We start from the raw sequence: 12,783 nt of genomic DNA on the forward strand, positions 1-12,783 counted from the left end.
TTTATTATAAATGAATATTTTTTAATAAAATGAATATATTTAGTGACTATTAATTTAAATTCAAAGCAAATATTAATTTAGTTTGTTTTGTATATACACAATTATTTTTAATTTATTTTATATCAATATAAAATTATTTTTTATCAACAAAAATTATTTTCATAACAAATAAACGAATCTAGTAAATAATATATTTTTATTATATGATTTTTTTTTATTAAAAATAAATAAATTTATTGATTATTAATTCAAATTCGAAGCAATTATTAGTTTAATTAAACAATAATTTAACAATAAATAAATTTAATCAATATTAAATTTTTATTATATAAATTTTATTTAATAAAAATAAATTAATTAATGACTATTAATTCAAAAGCCAGTATTAGTTCAATGTTTTTCTATATATAAAACCTTATACAAAAACCGCACTAATAAAAAGTAATAATCAATTAATTTTTGTTTTACAATTTATTACAATAAATTTTCTTTATTAAAACTAAAATAATTTAATTATTAAAATTTGCGAAGAAAATGTTAGTTTAATTAAATAATTTTTAGTAAGAGGTTTAGTACAGTAGTGAACAATAGTGAACTACAACAACAATAATTATTTTGAAATTAATTTAATTAATTGAATTTTTGGCTTAGCGTACCGCAGTTTCAAGTATTGCCAAATACCCATCATCAGTGGTCTTGGAAATAATTCTTGTATTTAATTTAATTTATAAATAATTTTTTGAGACAGTGAGTACCAAGAAACAAACTCGTGCCCTGCCAAATTTGATGCTCAGAGTCAGCGCTCCTTAACCAACTGAGCCAAAGCCGTACTTAAATTTTATTATCGCATATTTTTCTGGAGTTTTGTTTTTTTTTTTTTTTTAAAATCTTCTACTAAGAACTACATCAATTAAAAGTAATAATCATCTGCCATTTTTGTTATATGAATTTGTTTTTTAAATAAATAAATTTAATAATTATTAATTCAAAAGCAACTATAAATTTAATTTTATTTTTTTTTATACAAAATCTTAAACTAAAAACCGCATTCATAAAACGTAATAATATTCCGCCATTTTTGTTAAATATAAATTTTTTTGCTTGCATTTCAAAATTGTTTACTTATCGTTTCCCTGTTCTTCTGCCTGCTTTCCTGCCTTCCTGCCCGTTTGCATGGAATATTTTTAGTTTCCTTGTTACTTGCCAATCATCGGGGTAAATTTATGAATAAAATAACAAAATAACGAAAACGCATTATTGGCCGAACACGCTTTCGACAACGTACACCGCAGATTTTCATGTTTTTCCAAAACCTCTCATACCACCTCTCAAACCCTCCGCAAAGACAACGGTGGTGGTGGTAGGTAGTCATCGTTGTTGTACAATAAATAATCGTAGTTATAAGCAAGCAAGTAAGTAGTGATATCACTTTTCATATAAAAATTGTTATTGTGTTGATGTTGTTTTTGTATTATTTTGCTATTATGCCATTATGCCATGCCACTGCCATAGCGCAACGAAAACGAGTGGAGTGGCTGGAATATATAAAAATGAGTAATGCATTAATATATTATACGTTCATACACACATACATACATAACATACATGTACATGGCATGTAAGGATATTAGCGTTTATATTTTGTATAAAATTTTATATTTATTTACGAGGCGTTATATCATGCTGAGCTCATGCAGTCGAATGCACACCAATAATGGAGTCTTTGCCTATTAAAAATGTTGTTGTTGTTGTTTTGCTTTGGTGATGTTGTTTTTGTTCTTGTTGTTGCGATCAATGTTGTTGGTACTTCACATTTATAACTGCTGTTTACTTAACTTTGGCCAATAGCTTAGGGGAAATATTAAACGTCAAAAGCATGCACTCCTCGGCCTGCTGCATTCAAGGCATTAATGCAAGCACAACTGAAGTGCTTCTAATTAAGTAATGTGGAGTGCGGAAATTATGCGCAAATTATGCGCACATCATTTGCTAAAAACCAAATGAAGTTTAGGTATTTAAATAAAATCCATGACAACGTTTTAATAAACATAAGCAAATACTTTAAAATACAAAGAAATAATATTGTATCTTAAAAATTAATAATGATTTTGAATATCATAATGAAGGGGAAGTAAATATTTTCTTATTAAAAATATATACACCATATTTTCCATAATAATTTTTCATATAATTTCATAACAATTCAATATGATTAAATACTCAATACGAAATTATTTATATTTATTTTCAATCATTTATTATTTAAATATTTTAATATGATGTCAACATAGTAATAACTAAATATTTTCATCACTAAATATTATCAATCGTATCGGTATAATGTTCGAAATAAAATAAGTTCCGTCGGTATACAGTGGTAGCATGAGCTGGACATGACATTCACTTGGTTGAAGACCGTGGCTGACTTAAAACATATTTCTGTTCTGTGAATCATAGTACCAGGTCAGAAAGCACCCGATATTTATTGCAGACAGAAAGGATAAATTTCTTCATATGCTTTTCTAATATATAGTATTATTATTTTAAAATGAATACTATGCATCGCTAAAAAGTTGATTTAAATGGTTTATTGTGCCATATATTATATAAAGTAATACATAGGATATACTTACATATATTAAGATATAGTTACTTATATTTTTCCATTTTGTCATTATCATAATTTCATCAGATAATCATCTCTCTAAGCTTTTCTAAAATTTCGTATTATTTTTCGGAGATAAAAATCAATTTCTATCATCATTATATTATTTAATATTTTAAATAATTATTATATCTTTGTATGATGAAATTTAATATTGTTATTAAGGGTATAATATTTATTTTATTCCAATCCTTTAGTTTATTTTATTAAATTATTATTATTATCATAATTTTGAAAAGGGAATAATACACTGCGACCTAAAAGATCTATTATGGCCCTTAGTCGGATTGGAGTGTTTGTCCAAGTCCGATTTCTTTAATGATAAGGCATAGTCCCCTAGTCTGAAATGCCATCCTAGGTGTTTCTCCTGCTTGTGTATCAGTGCCGGGCACTCCTCTAGCACATGGTGTGCGATTCTTTCTCTTCTCTATAGTATCTGCAATCTGAGTTGAATTGGATTCATAATTATAAAGTCTATCTTTCCTAGTCTTGAATTCCTATGTTCCATGAAACACCATCCTAGGTGTTTGTCACGCTTATATATCAGTGCCGGTCACTCCTCTTGCACATGGTCTGCGATTTCTCTCTCTCTTCCATAGTATCTACAGTTTAAATTGGATTGGATTCATAATTTTGTTAGATGAGTATTCAATATCCAGTGGTCGGTTAGTAATCTCGTAATAATTCTTATGTTATTCTCTATTTGTTCTATGCAATCCTTGAAACGTTTAAAGTTGTAAATCCCTAAAAGTATTTTCGATTGTGATAGTCTTGATAGCCTTCTCCAACAGAGTTGTCTTTCTTTTCCCACTGCGCCATTCAAAAGAATAGATAGAGTTCTTTATGTTGTTAAATAGATTTCTGAGATAACTGAAGTTATTACTGAAAATATTGAAAATAATATATCTCACTTTATTTACTTTATTTTTTTCATTTTTTTAAAAGCTTATAGTCATTTATTCAACATACGTTTAGTTCCTTTATCACCTATAGGAGCATAGTGCCTAATTTATTCATTTATTCAACATTAAAGTTCATCTAATTAAATATATTTAAAAAACATGAAAAACTTGTATATCCTTCAACTTCGCTGATTACATGATATAGATATGATATGTAATAAATATAATTTTTAAGCGGATTGCAGTACTGAAAATACCAGTAATAATTTTTTGTGAGATTCCAGTTTGCACTTTATCAGTTAGTGTGTCATCAACTTAATGCCTTCTTCCATAATTAGCAATCCAAAAATGGTAACATAAAAATCTGTTTCCTGCCTGTGCGATTCTGGCATTCCACCACTGGGGCTGTCACGTAAAATGGAAGTGAAATCCTTTCAGTACCAGATATATAAAATGGAAGATAATAAATAAAAAATAAATAAATTTAAAACAAAAATATGCACAAAGTGAATAGCTGAAATTGCCACCAAAGCAATTGTGGAGAGGAAAAATCCATTTTGGGTTATCCGCGAATTTCAATCAGTCCCGAGACACTGAAAAATGAAACGAGCAGCGTGTAAAGGCAAGATTTGCGATTCACGGCGGAGATATGAACAAATGAAGTCAGAGCAGATATAAAAATGATTCGCAAATTCCAACTGAGATACAAAAAATAAATACACAAAGAGAATACGTGATGCATTTTAATGTCAAAAAAAAAGAAAAAAATATACGAAAAAAAAAATAATATACAAAAGACGCTACTTGGAAGGAGGAGCTAACATTACTTCAAGATGAAAAAAAAAAACATTAAAAACAATTTACAATATTCAAGATATCTTTAAAGTAAAAACAAAATTAAATGGATAAAAGAAAAAAATAAAATCGTGAAAAAATTGAAATATTTAAATTTTCAAATATACTGAAATCGTGAATATATCTTCGCAGTAGGAAAATTTATTTAAGCTGTAATCGCTTAAATCCACTTAAGTTGACAACTTAAAGAGTTGCAGTTGCTCTCCTTAATAGTGACAAAAATTGAAGGGTAGAGATAGGAAAGTTCCCTTCAGCTACTAAATCAATATGCGAGAAGATTTATTGCAACAATCAAAAAGGCTAAGATGCTACACAACAACACAATAACACAACAATACAACTATAGAGATGTGAAATGTATCTCAATCTTTAATTTTCTGTGATTGTTGTTTTCTTTTTTCCCGTGAAACTACACAAATCAAAATATAACCCAGAAAAAAACAAACGGGAAAATATTTTTGGCTACACGTAGAACATCGAATCAATTCCGTTCACAGTACTCGAAATATCGAAAGAGTTATTTTTATCATCCATCCAATCACTATCAAATCCATACAATAAATCTTGCATTAGTTAAGCACAGTTGCACATTTGTGATATATTGAGATACTTGCCAACAAACGCACACGCACTATCAGATACTTATTAAGCGAGACATCTTTTGGTTTCATTTCTGCTGTTGTTGTTCTTGTTGTTGTAGTAGGCATTTAATTATATACTAAACTAAACATCGGTTTTAGTGTTTATCTGCTGGCATATATTTTATGCTATAATTTTTAATGTTCCTTGCACTTATTTTGGTTAAACGATCGTTGGTTTGACGCAATGGCAGCAGATACGCTGGCCATCTGCAATCAAGACGCGTTCCATTGGCGCCACTTTTGCTATATCAAAACAAATAAGCAAATTTTCATGGTTTTTCATGGCTTTTCATATTTGTTTTGGAATTCATTGGTTTGTTTATGGAATTTTTATATGATGAACTTTTTATTTCATTCCATTTTATGATGAAGATGATTCCGTACGAAATGTAAATAGTTAGGAACTTTTTACGATGAGGCTGCTGCAAGGCTTTGGTGGATGTCTTTAAGTTAATTGTAGCTGCGATTAATTTACTGCAACTATTAAATGGATTAGAATTAGTTTTCCTAGAATTACTCATCATTACAATAATTGCTCAAAAATATGTTAATTTGATTTATTTTTATTCAGTGTTTTATATACTTAACGAAGGAGGAATGGTGAACTGGAATAACAAGAGTTTCATCAGGAAAAAAAGTGTTAAGAAAACTGTAAATTATATAAATTTCAATTTATAGCATTAGGATGAAGTCTATACTATGTAACTGTACTTACTTGCTTTTAGACTGAGGTTGTCATTAAAAATTTATTCCGGACAAATATCTTATGAAATACTTTTTCTAATCTCACTAAAATCTAGTTGCGTATTATTAATTAGTTGTGATCTCACTAATGAATGAAAGTTGGAATTCGGAATAGTTCTATAGTTTACAACAGTTCTAGGCGACCGTAGAAGCCTAGAATAGCAGTTGCTTCACCACGGACCCGTACAACTAGATTGACTGTTACAATAACTTAGCCTAACCTTCTCGCAAATATCTGTACACTATTACTTATCTACTTCTTTCTTCAATTAACTGCTAATAGAACATAGTAGAACTAAAAATAATAAAAAAGGAATAGCCGTCGGATTAAGAGAACATGACTTATGTTTGTTCTATAACAGTTTGACACATACAAGGTCGCCATTGTTCCAATGTTCAAGATCGCTTGTCCTACAAAACCTTTAGAAGCTGCTTTACAATATTAATAAAACGTTGGTCTTCAAACGTAGAACTCATTCACTCCCATATGCGACTCTAATCACGTTTTCTGCTTCTATGCAATGTTAGAGATTAATCTTCTTATATAGAACCGGCTTACTGCCATTTGCAAATTTTAATTTCAATTTCTATAACTGATGGCTTTACTACGAGCACTTCACTTTCTGTGGTTGCAATATTAGAGTCGTAATGAAATATATTTTTAATAAATCGCCTAAAAAGGTAGAAAGTGACTCCTGTCGACTCTGTATGAAGAGAAGGAAACATCAGAACATGTTCATATCAGAACTGCCCAGCGGTGGCAAGACATAGACTCGATTACCTTGGAAGCGAGATCTTAATCCCAAATCAAATAGATAAAATCAAGCCCACAGCAATTAGAACATTTCTAAATAGTCTAAAACTGTCCTAGTTGGGACTTTAGGCGCACAATAGATCTTTTAGGTCGGGGTGCTTTAATAGCCTATTACTTAATAATAATAATAATAAATCGCCTCGTCAAGGACAGAAATCCCATTGCTCGATTATTTTATCAATCCTGTCCAGTCTTCTTAATTCTTGGTCTGTTTAGCAGAAAAATGTCGCTTCTTTTAAGAATTTTAAAGCGGCGGTAGTCTCCATATTGTAGAACGCGATCATGTGATATGGACATAATGGTTAAAAGAAAAAAAGTATAATAACATAATGACTACTGAACGCACTTTTCCAGCCTTTATTATTATTATTATTATACAATCTATCACTGTAGATTGAATAATCACCTATCGAAGTGAGGAATTCAATCCAACTCAGACTGCAGATACTGTAGAGAAGAGATAGAAACATGCTTGGGGAGTGCCCAGTACTGATGCACAAGCGGAAGAAACACCTAGAAGGGTATTTCATGGATCATAAAGATTCAAAACTAGGAAAGGTAGGCTCTATACTGTCTTTAATTAAAGAAATCCGACTTGGAGAAACACTCTAACCCGAGTAAGGGGCACAATAAATATTTTAAGTCGCAGTGCACAACCCCTTCTTTAATAATAACTCCAACCTTGCTATATATTAAATTCATTTTTTTTATTTCAACTTCTTTCACGAAAGAATTATATCCCATTTAAGAATATTAAGAATTTTTAAACTTTGTTAAGAATACGTAGTACAATGATAATACTTTTAGAAAACAACCTTGTGATATAATAGTATTCTTACCAAGGTTTACGATTTTATTATCGATTTAATTATAAATGTTGGTGGAATTAGCGTTACGGTCTAGAGAGCTAATGTGCTCTCTTCATGGATTTTAAGTATTTTTTCAAGTTCAAATTCCTATATAAATTGTAGAATTGAACCTAACATATATTACAGAGTTATTTTTCTTCATCCGATTTGAGATGAAGAAGTATTAATGAGATTTTCTAAACCCAAAAGCATTGTGAGGACCGCCATTCCCATAAATTTTTCTCAATATTTTCCGCTATAGTAAATTAAAACTCCAAAGTCCTTAATAAATATTTGACTCATTACAAACATCTGAAGAAATCGTTTGGTTTGAAAGCCTCAAATTTCATTTTCCAAAAATAGTTTTTGCATATTTCTCAAATGAAAACTCTCTAATATATTTTAAACACTTCCATGATTGAAAGATTTTTCCTTTTACGTCATCCACTTTACAGGCCTCATCAACTCCCAGCAATGACGAAAAATTTATTTTTCTATTTTTCCGCACAATTTACTTTGATGGTGCAATGTTGTATGCTGGCAACGTGACTTGCGATCTAAAGGAATAACATCAGAAGAGGATTTGTGGAATCCATGAAAAACATTACAAGAAGCACGAAATTCCGCACTTAAACTAATCGCGTGTGGCATGACATAAAAGCAGCGCGTTGCTCCTTACGCGTCGCTTTATAAGGGAATCCTTGGAGACGCGCCTCGCGCCTTACTGACACAATATGCGTGCTTTGTCTGTGCCTTCTGATTATTAGCTTCATTGACAACTTCATTCACATGCACCCACACTCCGTACTCCTCGAATGCGTGCTGGAATTGTGCAAAAAAAAATTGGTGAGCCGCGTGTGGGTAGTCGTGTGGCGAATTCAATTCGCAAAGTTTTATCCTGATGATCCTTTTGATTACATGAACTTACACATTGCATTTTACTCTTGAATATTGTTAGGATTTATTGTAAAAATAAAAAACTTTAAATATTTTTAAATAGCAAAGGGTGTCTACACAGTCCTTAAATGCAAAGGCGAGTCATTGCAAGGATTGCAAAAATTGCAAGGGATGTTCTATTGCAAATTGGCATATAAAAAGGTTCCACTCTTCGCCAACCGATTCTTATTGATTGAAAGACAGTCAATATTTGAAGTCTCAGTGACGTTAACATTTTAATTAGAATTTTAATTTTTTTTTTGCGTTTCCAAATTAATTTTGTAATTATTTGCTATAACGCAGTTCTTATTTATTGTTTTTACAAAATTTTTAAACATCCATAAAATGATATTTCATTTGCTCAGTTTAAATATTTATTGGCGTCTGTTTTAAGCATTTCAGAACCATTCGAAAATATTTTGAAAACTCTTCCCATTTTGTTTATAAATTGATTCAAAGCAATTTTAATGAGTTTAGAACACATGCGAAATAAACATTTCGGTATTGCGGATGATTTTATTGGATTTATTGGAACGCCTTTAGTACTCGTACATTTTAGCCAACAGATGCAATATCTTGACCGAGTCTGGTAACTTAAAATTTTATTACATATTCGGAATTTTGGAAAACAGTCAATGATTGCACGAAAAACATGGAATGTGACCATGAAAAATCGAATAAATCTAACGCAAAATGAGGTGATCATAGAGAACCTCATTATAATTATAGATATACAATTATAAACAATTAATAATCATTACATAAAGACATACACTTACAACACTAATTCTATTCAGATGTTTGGTTTGTTACAGTGGTACAGATAACTCTCCATGTACCTCAATTGATGATTTTTCGTCGTTTTACTATCATTTTCGTCGCAAAAACCCTTAAGACTTAATAAGTCCCGTCGAATTTTTATAATTTAATAGGTCTTTTGTCATTATCGATGAACTCTGATAAGCTTTCAAAGAAATATCTCCCTAAATACCAATTTCTACTGGACGCCAAACCCGGCTTTCACAGCGGGAGTATTTAATGGTTTATTTTGCATATGGAATTCCATAACTTCTACAGCGAGGATTATGGGGAATGCACATTTTCTCTACATAGGTTCCTATACACAAATGATCAGGAAGAATTGCAGTAAGCTTGTTTAGTTCAACAACTAAATATAATCATGTGGAGCTTCTCATATATATGATGGTCTAGATTTATTGATTTCGGATGTTATGATTCTCGAATCCAGTTCTACTGTGTTCCGACAGTGTTCAGTCCTTACAAAATTCGTTAATAACACGCTTATCCTAAATAATGCACACTTTCGCTAAAAATTAAGACTCTGATCTGGTATCGCAATGGACCTTAATGGTCTATGCGTGCCTTTTTGATCTACCAGCATAAGCTAACCTTACCTGATACTTATAATTAATTTTTAACAAGATTTCTCACATTTTCTTTAACATCTATTTAGACCGCTTTAGTTATATATAATATGCGATTTTCTTTAGTTTCCACTGTGTTCATATACTTTAAGTGGGAAATGCTGAAAGGAACTACGTTATTATTTCAAAGTTATTGACTCTAATAAAGTAATATATTAATTGTTAATAGTATATTTCTAAGTACAATTAATATACTTTGTTGATATAAATTACAAAGAATATTAATTATTAATAGAATACTTCGAAATGATTAAGTGGTGATAGTAATATTTTAAAACTACTAATAATTCTCAATTGGTTTAATAAATCTTTGAAGATCGCTTTGATTAAGTTGAATGTGAAGTTTGTTACCAGTTCATTACTAAGATCGTTGTAATAACTCAACCATACTTTTATATGAATACCTTCCAAAGTAATGCTTTAAGATGAAGTAATAAATACGTTGTGAAAATGGATTTAAATAAAATTTAAAATGTATATATGCAACATGTTATTAACAGATATTACGCCCACATATTGTTTACGATTCTTTAATAACCTTCTTAATGATTATCTTAATAAAGATACAAAATAAACAATAAACAAAGAGTAGTAAAGCCAATAATGTTGCAATCAAGATCCTGCAAGTCGGCACCTTTGTATACCTAATAAATTGAATTGTATACATGCATCCAAATCTATATAGATTGCCATAACATCTCAGATGGAATGGATGCACATATCCTCATATGTAATTTGACGTTAATGTTGCGCTAATAATATGTCAGCTTAAATTAGCCATGGTCCTATGCATTTCATTACACAAACACTTATCCACAACTATGGCAAAATACTGGCCAAGATCGTGAGTGTTTACAGCTGAACATAATCCTTAATGGACGAACATAAGCAGTTATATCATATCTTTTAGGTATGAAAAGTATTTACATGTGTGTAACTATACTTACTTTTCTTCTTTGTATATTTCGTTTTTGTGAATATTTTTAAGGGATTTTCTCTTAATTCAACTTCCATAAGTGTTGTTTGCGCATTGATCTAAAAATATTGATAAGTGCAAAACAGTTGTGATCCTGTTGATCCTGTTGAGTTAATTTTGAACAATTCGTTTTTGTTGAGTTTGCCATTTTTGGGTTTGGAATTCGTTTTTATTGTATTTATGCTCTCTTCAATATTCAGAACTAAATTTGTTAAATGAAGCGCGTTTAAGTGTAAAATTTACTATTTTTTTGATGTTCGCTTCACTGCTGATTAGGACCAAAAAACTGAATTTACCGAAACTCGTAAGTTCTTTTCGGTACTACGAAAGCATCCCAAAGTAGTTATTTGAACTTTAGTATTTAAATTTAACACATGAAGGCTTATCGCTTTTTGCCACAATTTGAATAGTAAACAACCCCGTTGAAAGACCGTGTTCTTAAGTTGCATCCCCCCACAATTCCTTGTGAAATGTAACCGCTTTAATGCCTTTATTTGCTTATCAAAATTACCGTAGATGCGTCAGTGTTGTCAACTGTTGACACTTGCATCAACAAATACAACAAACGCCAGCAAACAGCAACAATCGTCAACAGAATAAATGAACAATCTCAGCCGAAATGTAAACAAAATGCAAAATAAGGCAGCGGCCCATAATGCGTTGCGAGCCTGGATTTCGTAAGAAAAGGACAATTGCCTGGTACATGTGAACGGCAGGATTGAAGAACTGTCAACTGTCAAATCGCACTGAGACAAAGCACACAGATACGCAAAGCAAACATACGTAACATATTTTTTTTTATTTTTTAATATCCAAAAAAAAAAATAGTAAACAACACTGAAAGTATCTTTGATGGTCTTTTTGAGGGGTTGCAGTACTCTGTCAAATTATAGTAAATAATTTAAATTATTTTTATATCGAAAGATGCATTATACGTGTACTCTATTTGATTCAAATCATTTGGGAAGTCATTTGACATTAACTGAAATTAATCAAAAGTTAAAAAAAGTCAAATATACATTTTTAGACGTTAGACTTAAATCCAAATTTTTATTTATGGTACTTGAAATAGGCTCAAAATCGTTCCTTAAAAATAATTACTATTAATATCAGTTAAAGTAAGAAAACCTAAAAGCTATTTTTAAAATAAATAAATAATTCTCATAAATGGGAGCTGACTAAAGAAATTTCTGCGCCGAACTGCTTACTGCGCAAAATACATTTGCGAAACAACATCTAAACTATCGGAAAAAAGATCCAAACCTTTGGACAAAACACATGAGCATTAAAAAAATATGTATTCTGTATTTAAAACGTAAAGTAAACTTTTGTATACAAAATACATTGACAAAAGATCCAAATTTTTGGACAAAAAATACATAACAAAAGATCCAAACCTTTGTTAAAAATAGATGAATATTAAAACAAAATTGGTTCTGCATTTAGAACGTAAATTAAACTTTCAGATAAAAAGTATTTTGACAAAAGATCCAAATCTTTGGACAATATTGATAAATATTGAAACAAAAGAAATATATAAAATTGCCTGCAAAACTATAGTATATTCTTAGCCTTATCCTCCACCACCAGCGAGACTTAACAATTTACTTTAACGTACACCAAAAAGTAGAGGCACTGTTTGATACCAACTAATTAACATATGAATATGTTATATATATATATATAGAGTGTTCCAACTGAACTGTGATTTTTTGGTCGGAATGTATGTTATATTTGAAATTGAATTTTATTGGAACTACACAAAAAAAAGTTTCGAATTTTGGAATTTTCAAATAGCCGGCTTTTATTCCTACTTTTAACGAATACGAAGAATAGCTTTAATATACCTTTAAAAACTTGTTTGCGATAAGCATTTGTAATAAACTTGGCCGCACTCTCAAAAAAACGGGTAATATCCTCTGACCTTAACTGTCGTCTAAGTAATTGCAAGCGGTAG

The sequence above is a fragment of the Teleopsis dalmanni genome, chromosome 1 (genome assembly GCF_002237135.1).
Source record: "Teleopsis dalmanni isolate 2A chromosome 1, ASM223713v2, whole genome shotgun sequence".
NCBI classification, from domain to species: domain Eukaryota; kingdom Metazoa; phylum Arthropoda; class Insecta; order Diptera; family Diopsidae; genus Teleopsis; species Teleopsis dalmanni.